This window comes from Osmerus eperlanus, chromosome 11 (genome assembly GCF_963692335.1).
Source record: "Osmerus eperlanus chromosome 11, fOsmEpe2.1, whole genome shotgun sequence".
Taxonomy (NCBI): Eukaryota; Metazoa; Chordata; class Actinopteri; order Osmeriformes; family Osmeridae; genus Osmerus; species Osmerus eperlanus.
The window spans coordinates 6,134,310-6,146,757 of NC_085028.1; the positions used below are offsets into that span (position 1 = coordinate 6,134,310).

The 12,448-nt window shown below is 45.4% G+C and overlaps 1 protein-coding gene across 1 annotated transcript in view; it reads left to right on the forward strand.

The window, feature by feature from the left end:
- Positions 1-487: 487 nt before the first annotated feature.
- The window catches only part of si:ch211-116o3.5 (uncharacterized protein LOC325902 homolog), a 29,865-nt gene continuing 17,904 nt past the window's right edge, over positions 488-12,448 (forward strand). Inside the window, exon 1 of the mRNA XM_062472506.1 lies at positions 488-591. The gene's annotated coding sequence lies outside the window, so the exon portion shown is untranslated. The remainder of the gene's footprint in view (positions 592-12,448) is intronic.

A 12,448-nucleotide genomic window follows, 5' to 3' on the forward strand; every position in this document is an offset into this window, starting at 1 on the left:
TACAGGGCTTTGTCCCCTGGCTGATCTAACAGGGCTTCACTGAACGATGTGACTGAGTCAGTCACCGTTGGGTGTTTTCTGCTGAGGCAGCAGTTGTCTGTTGGACTTAAGGAGACTTCCAGCCGTACAGGCGTATAATGAGACGATCTGAAATCTCTGCAGGTATTCCGAACTTGATTAGCATTTTGTGAAGCGAGGCATTCCTAAACCCGTCCCCGAGAGACTGTGCAGTATTTATGGGGCAAACCTCATCTAACCAACTCAAGTTTTTATTTAGGGTATTTATTTATTTTTTACGATTCTTGATGAGCAAGCGCACCTTTATCTTCGGAGGGTGCATCCGTCATCCAATTCCCCTCCCAGCCCCGACAGACCGGTGTGTCAATCACCTTGGTTCTTATTCAGAGTTATTGATCCCCGGCCTGACCCGTAGACCCTGAGGGGATTCATGGACGAATATATGGGCCCTGGGGGGGTCACGAGTAACCGAGTTAATCTGATGTCGTAGATCAATGGACAACGTCGAACTTCAATGTTTAGATTTTTTTCCCATCGTAAGTGGTTTTCTCGGTTACGGTTGCAGATCTTAAGGTACGTAATATAAATCAGCGATCCTGAAAAAAAGCCCTCACTGCATGTTGACATCCAAAAAGATTCGTTTGATTTGCGTATTCTTGTGATTTATCTAAGCGAGAACAATTCTGAATGCTTGACTGTGTTTGTACTTCCGGTGTCTAGAATGCTTCTCATTTTAAATGTCAGGTAAAGTTTTTCCATGACTAACATCCCAGTCTGACGGTGGTTTATTTATAGATTCCAAAGTTAAAGAGTTTGATAGGGTATGTTTTTTGTGTCCCCCATCTATCTCCAGAATAAAGTCCCAGCGCCAACGAAAAATATTGTTTATAACTTGTGTAGCCCTGTGGGATTTTGGGGTATTTCCACAATCATTGTATTGTCATTTGGTTATTTTATTTGAAATTGTACGATTTATAATGTTAAATATGTTTAAAATGTTATATCTCAATAGATATGTTGAACAGTTAAAAAGGTTATTGTGTAAGAAACAATATGGTACATTTAATAATTTAGAACGGTACATATTTTATTGTGAAGGGTTGGGAGTGATGACGTCGTGTCTGCTGTTTTGTGGATTGGTAGAGTGGAGTGAAGGAGAAGAAGGGAGGAATGCGAAATAGGAGAATGGCGAAAGAGTTGGAAGTCCGCGTGTGAGTGTAAGAGAAGAGAACGTGTATGATATTGTTGTTTGTTGTTTTATTATCGGCGAGATAGTAAAGACACAGACATTAATTCTACGGACAAGAAGCAAAGAAAATATGCTCAAGCTAGTCTAACTTACTGTGTGTAAGCTAGCTAGCTAGCACTGCGTGTTGTATTCACTAACTCAGTGAATTAAATAGCTAGCTGTTAGCCAACCCGGCTGAATAAAGCCAGTCAAGTTTGTTGCCTGCGCGGGGACAATTTGCACGGGAGTTTCTTGTTAAAACCGTCAGAAAACCAGATAGCGCCGTGAGCTACGTGGATGCTCACGGTTCCTCTGGCCACGTTGGAGGAAGAACGTAGACACCAACGCTCGCTACTCGTCGAACAACTGCCATCCCTCGTTGTCCTGCGGTCGGAGGGAGGTATCACTGATAGACAGACACACACAGCACTACACACGGTACCATTATTTTTGTTTGGCTCAATAGAGTGAAGTGACCATTGGTTTTAGGTCTCACCGCCCCCGAGCATCGTAACAGGCCTGCAACGGGTTTGAGTTGGGGATCGTTCTGTATGTGCCGGCCTGTGTGTGTGACTTCGGCTCGTGTATTTTGCATACGAAGTAATGTATGGTCAATGTGTTGTTGTTGCTAAAAGTACACTAAACGTGAATGTACTGGAAATTTGCAAGTGTGTATTTCATTTACTGTTAATGTGTATGTTCTTGTTGGGAAACTAGTAATAAGTAAAAGTTAAAAAAGTAATCTATAAAGCTTAATACTAGGGCATTAATTAATTAATTAAAAAGAGAGAGAGATCTCTCACTACAAGAATAATTCGGGGAGCGCACTCCGAACACATTAGAAGACATGCTAGGGGGCGCTACATAAAATGGGGGCTCGTCCGGGATATAATTAGTTAATTAAGGTCAATAACAAGTTAGTAATTATAAATTAATATAAGCTTTAGCAGTTAACATTAGTCTGTGACTATTAGTCTTTTAAAAGAAGAAAAATTTAAGCATTAAACAAAATGGAGCCGCAGAGAAGCACAGTAGGATTAGTTGAAGAGCTCAAAGACTGGTGCAGAAGAGAAGAATTGGATGAACACCATAGTATAATGGTGCTGATCCCAGAAGAAGTGGAGAATGCAGTGATTGAAGAAGCCATGGGAACCATCAAAGCCTTAGGCCGAGTGCGAGTGGTAGGACGGACACTCAGTTTGAAGCATAATCGCCTTACAGTGCTCTGTGAGAGCAAAGAGAGGGTGGACCCTGATAGAGTTCCTTCCGTTCTGGTGTCGGCTGACCAAACAGATAAGTGGAGGATAGTTATCGTTTCTGAAATGGCTGGTTCTGGCGGTAGTGTTTCTCCAAACCCATTGAAGAGTTTGTTGGAAGATCCACCAGCGGGTGGCTCGGCTGAGTCCATTATTCGTGCTGTAGGTGATTTGTTGGCCAAGATAGAGAAACCATCGGGGGAGAACAGCAGTTACCGTCGTTTGAGGGTATTCTCTGGTACTTTGCCGACCCCTGTGGGGGAAGAATCTTTAGAGCATTGGTTAGAGCATGCGCGTCTGATGGTCGAGGAGAGCGATTGTTCCGCTAAGGAGAAACGACGGCGTATCATGGAAAGTCTGAAGGGTCCTGCGTTAGCTGTTGTAAAGGCTGTGCGGACTGCTGATTCAGGAATTAGTCCAGCTCAGTGCTTAGAAGCCATTGAGAGTGCTTTTGGGTCTGCTGAGACAGGCGAAGACCTCTATTTTGCCTTTAGGTTGCTACAGCAGCAGCCAAAGGAGAAGTTGTCTGACTTTCTTAGGCGATTAGAGTTGTCGTTGACGAAGGTGATTGATCGTGGAGGTCTCCCTGCAGACCGTGCCAATCGTGCTCGAGTGGAGCAGCTGCTGAGAGGTGCTGTCCACTCCAATATGATGCTGGTTCAGCTCAAACTCAGGGAACAGAAGGAAATCCCTCCCTCATTTTTGGAGTTGCTGAGAGAGATACGAAATGAAGAGGAGTATGAATCTTCAAGGATGAAGTTGAACACGTCCGTCCTGCGCGTTCATACTCAGTCAGATAGGGAAAATAGACAGGAGGATATTGACAGTTTACGATCAGAGATTCAAGAACTCAAGTCAATGTTCACTTCCATGAGACCCTTGCAAAGCCAAGTTGTGGCAGATAACCACGTACCGGTGTCTCTGACAAAAGTGCCTACCTCAGGGGATAATGAAGTAGCGGCCTTGAGAAAAAAAGTGAAGAATCTCCAAAAACAAATGGCAGGTCATAACCCCAAAGCCTCAGAATACCCTGCTACAGTTCTTAGAGTAGAACCATCAAGACAAGCCCATAGTGATAATAGAAAGCAACTATCTAACAAAGCTGATGGGATCTTTTGTTATCGCTGTGGTGAAAACGGCCATTACTCTGCTAAATGCCAAAATGCAGAGAATCAGGCCAAAGTGATACAGAAGTTGATCCACTCGCTAAAGAAAGCTAAACAGAGTGAATCTTCCTCTCAAGCAGAAGAGAGTCATCCCACAGTGTGTTCAGCTAAAAAAAGTGAGGTTATGACCCAGAAAAGAGACATTCCTCCGGGACTGATTGGCCCCTCTTCGATCGTTCCAGTGAAGATAAATGGCCAACAGTGTGATGCACTCCTGGATAGTGGCTCACAAGTCACAATCATCTTTGAGACCTGGTATAGGAGCCACTTACCTGATGTCTCCATCCAGCCAGTGTCAGGTTTGGCGGTTTGGGGGTTAAGCGACACTAGTTACCCCTACCTGGGATATGTTGTAGTGGATATGGAGTTTCCAGTGAAGGTGACAGGCACGATGGAGACGCTTTCCGTCTTGGCTTTGATTTGCCCAAGTCCTCAAAGTCCTGAGCAGACCCCGGTGATCCTAGGCACAAATGCAAACCTGTTCCAGAGACTGTCCAGACTCTGCAAAGACACAACAGGTGTGGACATTGCCCAGACTCTTGGCATAGAAGCAAAGAAATCCATTGTACACATGGACCAACCTACCGCTGAAAGTGAAGAGGATGAAGTGGGATGTGTGAGGTCGATGGGCCCTGGTTCACTTAACTTACCTTCTGGGAGCGGATGCTGCGCCATTTGTGAAGTTGAGTGGACAAAGTCTCAGGATAAAAACATGTTGATGGTTGAGGCCTCACCTACCGTCCCATTACCAGCTGGAGTATTGCTGCAGCCTATGGTCGTGCCAAGTACAGCGGTGAACGAGGACCACTTTACAGTGCTTCTCCAGAATGAGTCCCTGAAAGACACAGTCATCCCAGTTGGAACTGTCTTAGGCCAGCTGTGTCACGCTGATCCAGTCGTTCCCACTCGGAAGCTTGAAGCAGAGGCAGCGACTCTTCCACTAGAGTTAGATCCTCAACTGATCCAGTTTGGCGAATCGCCCTTACCCCAGGAATGGAAAGAGCGACTTCGTAAAAAATTATGTGAGCGAGCAAGCGCATTCTCATTACATGAGTGGGATGTTGGCCTGGCTAAGGATGTGGAGCATCACATCAGGATGACAGACCCAAAGCCGTTCAGAGAGCGATCAAGGCGCCTAGCTCCAGCAGATATTGACGATGTTCGTAAACACTTGCAGGAGTTGTCAAAGGCTGGTATTATCAAAGAGTCACGTAGCCAGTATGCCTCACCCATTGTGATAGCCAGAAAGAAAAACGGGAGTATCAGAATGTGCATTGACTATAGGACCCTTAATAGCCGTACAATTCCAGACCAGTACACAACTCCTCGCATAGATGATGCGTTGGATTGCTTAACTGGGAGTAAATGGTTTTCTGTCCTTGATTTGCGCAGCGGGTACTACCAGATTGCCATGGCGGAAGAGGACATGGAAAAAAACAGCCTTCATTTGTCCCCTTGGATTCTTTGAATTTTCAAGAATGCCCCAAGGCATAACGGGAGCGCCTGCAACCTTCCAGAGACTTATGGAGAAAGCGGTCGGTGATATGAATCTCCTTCAGGTGTTAGTTTATTTGGACGACCTCATAGTCTTTGGACGTTCATTGGAAGAACATGAAGAGCGCCTCCTGCGAGTGCTAGATAGACTTGAAGATGTAGGGTTAAAACTCTCCATTGACAAGTGTCAATTTTGCCAACCCAGGGTCAAGTATGTAGGTCACGTAGTTTCGGCGGAGGGCATTGCTACTGACCCTGAAAAACTAGAAGCAGTGTCTAGGTGGCCTAAGCCCATGGACCTCAAGTCGCTGCGGTCTTTTCTAGGTTTCTGTGGGTATTACCGACGCTTCATAGCAAACTACTCTGCGATCGTGAGGCCCCTCACAGAACTGACAAAAGGCTATGCACCCACCCAAAATGGAAGGAAGCCTGTCCCCGAGAAGACCAAGACTTACTTTAAAGATTCAGAACCATTCAATGACCGATGGGATCCATCCTGCACGGACGCGTTCAGGATTCAGTGTTTGATCAACGCACCTGTGCTGGCATTTGCTGATGCCAATAAGCCATACGTTTTACACACAGATGCAAGTTTCAAAGGGCTTGGTGCCGTACTCTATCAAGAACATCCGGAAGGGTTGAGACCAGTGGCATTCGCCAGCAGAAAGTTGAGCTCTCCAGAACAGCGATACCCTGTACACCAATTAGAGTTCCTGGCGTTGAAGTGGGCCGTAGTTGACAAATTTCATGACTACCTCTACGGGGCCAAGTTCACCGCATGCACCGATAATAACCCTTTGACGTACGTACTCACCACGGCCAAGCTCAATGCGACAGGTCATCGTTGGCTTGCAGCCCTGGCCACCTATGACTTTGATGTAAAGTATAGGCCTGGTAAAACAAACATAGATGCTGACTTGCTGTCTCGCAACTTACCTGAAAATGGTGACGAGTGGGATCTCATGTCTCAGAATGTGGTGAAGTCCATATGTCGGCGGGTACAAGTGGATGAATCCACAAAGGTGTCCCCCAGATATGTAGAACAGTTAGGAGCTTCGCCAGCCTGTATCCCTGAGGTGTATGCCTTTCCGTCTCAGTTACACATGAGCATGCTGGAGTAACTGTCAAAAGCTGACTTGATGGCTGCTCAGAAAAGGGATGTCGCCATTAGACTAGTGATTGAGGCTGTGAAACTGGGAGGTTGGCCTAGAAATAAAGACTTAAATCCAGAGATACTGCTGATGAAGAGGGAAGTTAGCAAACTTGTGATGAGAGATGGACTTCTGTTCAGAGCAAGCAAGAAAGATGCAGAGGAGACACTACAGCTTGTGCTGCCTTCTGAGTTCAGAGAATTGGTGTTGCACTCTCTTCATGATGACATGGGCCACTTAGGGGTGGAAAGGGTCACCGAACTCCTAAGAGCAAGATTCTACTGGCCCAAGATGGCACACGAGGCAGAAGAATATGTGCGGAACTGTGGACTGTGCATTACTCGTAAAACACCTGCCAAGAAAGCTGCTCCCTTACACCACATCACAAGCAAGGGTCCAATGGATCTCGTATGTATTGACTTCCTGTCAATAGAACCCGATTCCAGAAGCATTAGTAATGTGTTGATCGTGACCGACCACTATACCAGATATGCTCAGGCCTTCCCTGCAAAGAATCAGAAAGCCCTAACGGTAGCAAAGATCCTTGTTGAGAAATATTTCGTTCACTATGGCTTACCTGCCAGGATTCATTCTGATCAGGGAAGAGACTTTGAGTCAAGACTGATACGAGAGCTTCTGACGACCTTGGGAATACGAAAATCACGAACAACTCTGTATCATCCCCAAGGGGACCCCCAGCCAGAACGTTTTAACCGGACTCTGCTCTCGATGCTGGCTACGTTGGGCCAAGAGAAGAAGAGATCCTGGAGTCAGCAAATAGCCTCATTAGTGCATGCGTACAACAGCACTAAAAGTGATGCGACGGGATACTCCCCTTATTATTTAATGTTTGGTAGGGAAGCAAGACTACCTGTAGACCTGTGCTTCAAGAACTCCAAAGATGGAACTGAGGAGAAAAAACATTTCCAGTATGTGGAAAGCCTGAAGCGTGACCTGCAAAAAGCCTATCAACTTGCTAGTCAGACTGCAGACAAGACTAACTTGCGGAACAAGAGAGCATATGATCAGAAGGTCAGTTTTCAGAACATACAGGAAGGTGACCGTGTTCTTCTGAAGAATCTAGGGCTCAAAGGGAAACACAAGCTTGAAAGTCGATGGAGTTCCATACCCCATGTAGTGGTAGGAAAGCTGCCGAACTTACCTGTATTCCGTATAAGACCCGAGGGAGGCACAAGCAGAGTAAGGACCCTCCATCGCGATCACATCTTACCCATTGGACAAGCTGTGAGGATCCCAGCCGATCAAGCAAAAGAAGAAACCCCTGGGAGACCAAGAACACGTTCGACCAGACAAAGACAACAGATAGTAAGACAAAGTGAAGAAGTTCCAGATATGACAGATTCATCATCGGATGAGGAGTGTGACCACTCCCGTAGACCATTCCGGGAGTATATGGAACGCTTACTAAAGGAAAGAGAAGTGGCTGACAGAGTCTCTGTGAGCTCAGAGGATGACGACGCTATAGAACCAAGTCCTGTGCAGTCTGCTGAAGAGCTTGAGTCTGACAGAGAAGACGGAGGTTGTGCGGTGACAAGAGTCGGACCCTTATGATTCCGAAACAGACATGGATGCTAGAAGAAATACTCCCATGGCACCAAAAGTTAGGCTGAGCTCTAAAACAAAGATCAATAGAGTGCTTAGACCCAGACTAACTGAAAAAACGAAGAAAAGACAAATAAAACCAGAATTGAGACTTACTTATGATGAGCCTGGAAAAGCCAGTGAACAACCACTTACCATAGTTCATAGAGGTATTATCATTAAGTTAGGTAGAAACTAGTTCCTCCTTGATTCACTAATAGGAGTTCACAATCCTAAAAAACAAATGAAAGTTATGTTTTATGTCTCATGAGGACATGTAGACATTTAGAAAGGGGAGGATGTAGCCCTGTGGGATTTTGGGGTATTTCCACAATCATTGTATTGTCATTTGGTTATTTTATTTGAAATTGTACGATTTATAATGTTAAATATGTTTAAAATGTTATATCTCAATAGATATGTTGAACAGTTAAAAAGGTTATTGTGTAAGAAACAATATGGTACATTTAATAATTTAGAACGGTACATATTTTATTGTGAAGGGTTGGGAGTGATGACGTCGTGTCTGCTGTTTTGTGGATTGGTAGAGTGGAGTGAAGGAGAAGAAGGGAGGAATGCGAAATAGGAGAATGGCGAAAGAGTTGGAAGTCCGCGTGTGAGTGTAAGAGAAGAGAACGTGTATGATATTGTTGTTTGTTGTTTTATTATCGGCGAGATAGTAAAGACACAGACATTAATTCTACGGACAAGAAGCAAAGAAAATATGCTCAAGCTAGTCTAACTTACTGTGTGTAAGCTAGCTAGCTAGCACTGCGTGTTGTATTCACTAACTCAGTGAATTAAATAGCTAGCTGTTAGCCAACCCGGCTGAATAAAGCCAGTCAAGTTTGTTGCCTGCGCGGGGACAATTTGCACGGGAGTTTCTTGTTAAAACCGTCAGAAAACCAGATAGCGCCGTGAGCTACGTGGATGCTCACGGTTCCTCTGGCCACGTTGGAGGAAGAACGTAGACACCAACGCTCACTACTCGTCGAACAACTGCCATCCCTCGTTGTCCTGCGGTCGGAGGGAGGTATCACTGATAGACAGACACACACAGCACTACACACGGTACCATTATTTTTGTTTGGCTCAATAGAGTGAAGTGACCATTGGTTTTAGGTCTCACCGCCCCCGAGCATCGTAACAGGCCTGCAACGGGTTTGAGTTGGGGATCGTTCTGTATGTGCCGGCCTGTGTGTGTGACTTCGGCTCGTGTATTTTGCATACAAAGTAATGTATGGTCAATGTGTTGTTGTTGCTAAAAGTACACTAAACGTGAATGTACTGGAAATTTGCAAGTGTGTATTTCATTTACTGTTAATGTGTATGTTCTTGTTGGGAAACTAGTAATAAGTAAAAGTTAAAAAAGTAATCTATAAAGCTTAATACTAGGGCATTAATTAATTAATTAAAAAGAGAGAGAGATCTCTCACTACAAGAAGAATTCGGGGAGCGCACTCCGAACACATTAGAAGACATGCTAGGGGGCGCTACACTTGTAATGAATGAACAGAGCATCTGGTTGGGCCATCTGCTAGTGAACGTAGGAAGCATAAAAACATTTTACAACTATGTGAAAGGTATCCGACTCCAAACCCATAGTTTTCAATCAGTTTCTCTGGGTGTGACTGTAATGTGGTTTCAGAGCGAGCAGGGTCAATTTCAAAGGATCCATTTTACATGAACGCGTTCGAAGGTAATTGAGGTGCGTTTGATTTGTTTGAAAGATGCCACTCGTGAAACTGACCTATTTCAGGTAGTCAGTGAGAGTCAAGCGTGTGTGAAGGCTATGGAATACACACTTGACCTGAGTTCGTGGATGCGACCATGTTTACATGTTTACAAACCCAGGTTGTGACACAAGGTCTGATAACTTTGTCATCCTTCACTCAGATGTTGACAGTGGAAGTTTCTGATCACACTTTCAATTGGCAAACCATTGCATTACAGCTTTCAAGAGTCTGGTAATTTGTATCGAAATTGATTAAACCGTAATGGCCTCTTTACTCATTCTGAGTGTTTAATGTTTGTTCCTTCCTTTATGACCGTACGCTCAGCGATACTTTATTAAATAATCCAGGCCAATTGGGCTTTCTGTTTGGCGTGGATAAAAAAAAATATTACAGCTATAACATTCCGAGCTTTGGTAAATGCTGAATCGATGGTTATTAGCGTCATTCTGCCACAATATTTATAAAGAGAACAGATTTAACAGCATCAATAACCACAGGTTGTATTTCACAACACGAAACCTAGTGTGACCAGATTCTTTTCAAAAACTAATCTGAGCTGGAATCGATCTGACGGACGTCAACAGCACAACTATCTCTAAACAAACTGATATGTTGTTAGCTTTGAGAAGACAGCTATGACTGAGAGGAGGTGCATTATGTGTGTGTGTAAGTGTTGGGGTACTGACTGTATTTGATAAGCCTGACTGCAGTAATATCCATCATGCTGCTGGGACAGCTGATCCAGGACATGTGTGTTTGGGGGGTAACCTATATCCTGGAACATCACTTTCTACATCAAACTGTCAGCCAGCAGGATAACACTGTACTCTGCACTCTCTCTCTCTCTCTCTCTCTCTCTCTCTCTCTCTCTCTCTCTCTCTCTCTCTCTCTCTCTCTCTCTCTCTCTCTCTCTCTCTCTCTCTCTCTCTCTCTCTCTCGCACAAACAATCACACACACACAGTAATACCGGAGAGATCTGGGTCCGCCACGGGAGGGAATGAGGGAACAAGGGAGGAAGAGAGAAGGAGAGGAGGGAGGTCTGTAGGGAGCCATGGAGGAAGCCTGAGGAAGACCTGGGATGATGGAGGGAGAAACTCAGAGAACGTAAGGGGAGGGAGGTCTGAGGGGGAGAGGGGGGAGATACCAAGGGAGGATAGAGGGATGGGAAAGATGGAGGTTGAGTCTGGAAGGCGTGTGAGTGGGCCCTCCCTGTTAAAGTGCTGATTAGAGATCTGTTCAACACTTTTCCTAATTCTCTTCTTCTTAGAGTCACCTACCCTGGCTCTCCTCTCGCTCGTCTCTACGGCAACCCTCTGTTGCCTGGCAGCACCGTTCTCTTCAAAGGGTTGCCGCCGCACGCCAGGCACTGGCTGATGATAAGACTGGCTCACACACACAAAGTAGTCTCAACCAGACAGCTCACAGTATCTCTTCAGTGGATGACAGGTAGCTGACCTAATTAAGACATACCCCTGCTACTTAACTTTCATCACCAGCCTCCTTCCCCTCCTCCTCTGCATCCCCCATCCCTCTCCGGCTGTCATTCCCACTCTGTGCTCCGCTCAGCTCAAACAATACAAGTTCAGGAGGGTCTCCCTCGGCTCCAGAACACCAGAGCACCCTTCTGAAGCTGCGTCTGCACCAGGGTGTTAATAAAGTTTAGTTGGAGCAGGAAGTAGACGTGAGACGGGGTGGGGGGGTAGGGTCAGGGGGGGTAGGCTGGGTGGCAGCTAACACCCCCCCGCCGTGTGCCCCCCCCCCCCACACACACACACACACACACAATCACACACACACACACACACCCTAGAGGACTCGCTGCTGCACTCTCCTGCAGAGCTGATGGGAAACACGCTGGGTGTTGAAACACACCAGAATCAGAATTCGGTTTATTCGCCATGTATGTTATACGAACACGGAATTTACTCTGGCACACACACACTGTCACACACAAACGTTCACAGTCGCAGACACACACACACACTGTCACACACACACACACGTTCTCAGTCGCAGACACACACACACTGTCACACACAAACGTTCACAGTCACACACACACTGTCACACACACACACGTTCTCAGTCGCAGACACACACACACTGTCACACACAAACGTTCACAGTCGCAGTCACATACACACACAAAGTCATAGTCACAAAGACACACGCTCCGCTGGTGGGCTGGTAGACACAGATCTGAAACACAGACAACTGAATATTTGACTTTAGGCAGCTCCATCAGAGATGAATACTGGGCCTTTTACATTCTCCTACGACAATACATCGTTAGTCCATTGCGTCAATGAAATTCACTTCACTGTAAAACCAAAGGACGTTCACTGTCTTAGTGTTGTTGCAGTTTCATTTATATTTACTTTCACTAGCCACTTTTGAACATTTACCAATCCGTGTGTGTGCATTTGTGTGTGTGTGTGTATTTGTGTGTTTATATGCGAGTCTGTACACATGCATCTGTGTGTGTGTACATGCTTGTCCATGTGTGTGTTTTATGTGTGTTTTTAAAGCCTCTACATTGCTCAAGGCAACTGCTGTACATGTGTGGTAGGTCAAACATGCCCTCTGATTGGCTGAGCCTTTGTTTTCCTAGAGCATCGTCTCTGTGGTTCATGAATGATGACCTCAAACGTGACCTTTACTGTAACAAACTTCCACAAACACCAGCATATTTCTTAGGCGATGTTGTAAATGATTTATTCCCGTTGACACGACATAGACCTCACCTCTGTAGCAGGTTTGGTCCGGTTCATTCTTCACTAGAAGTTACCATCCAAG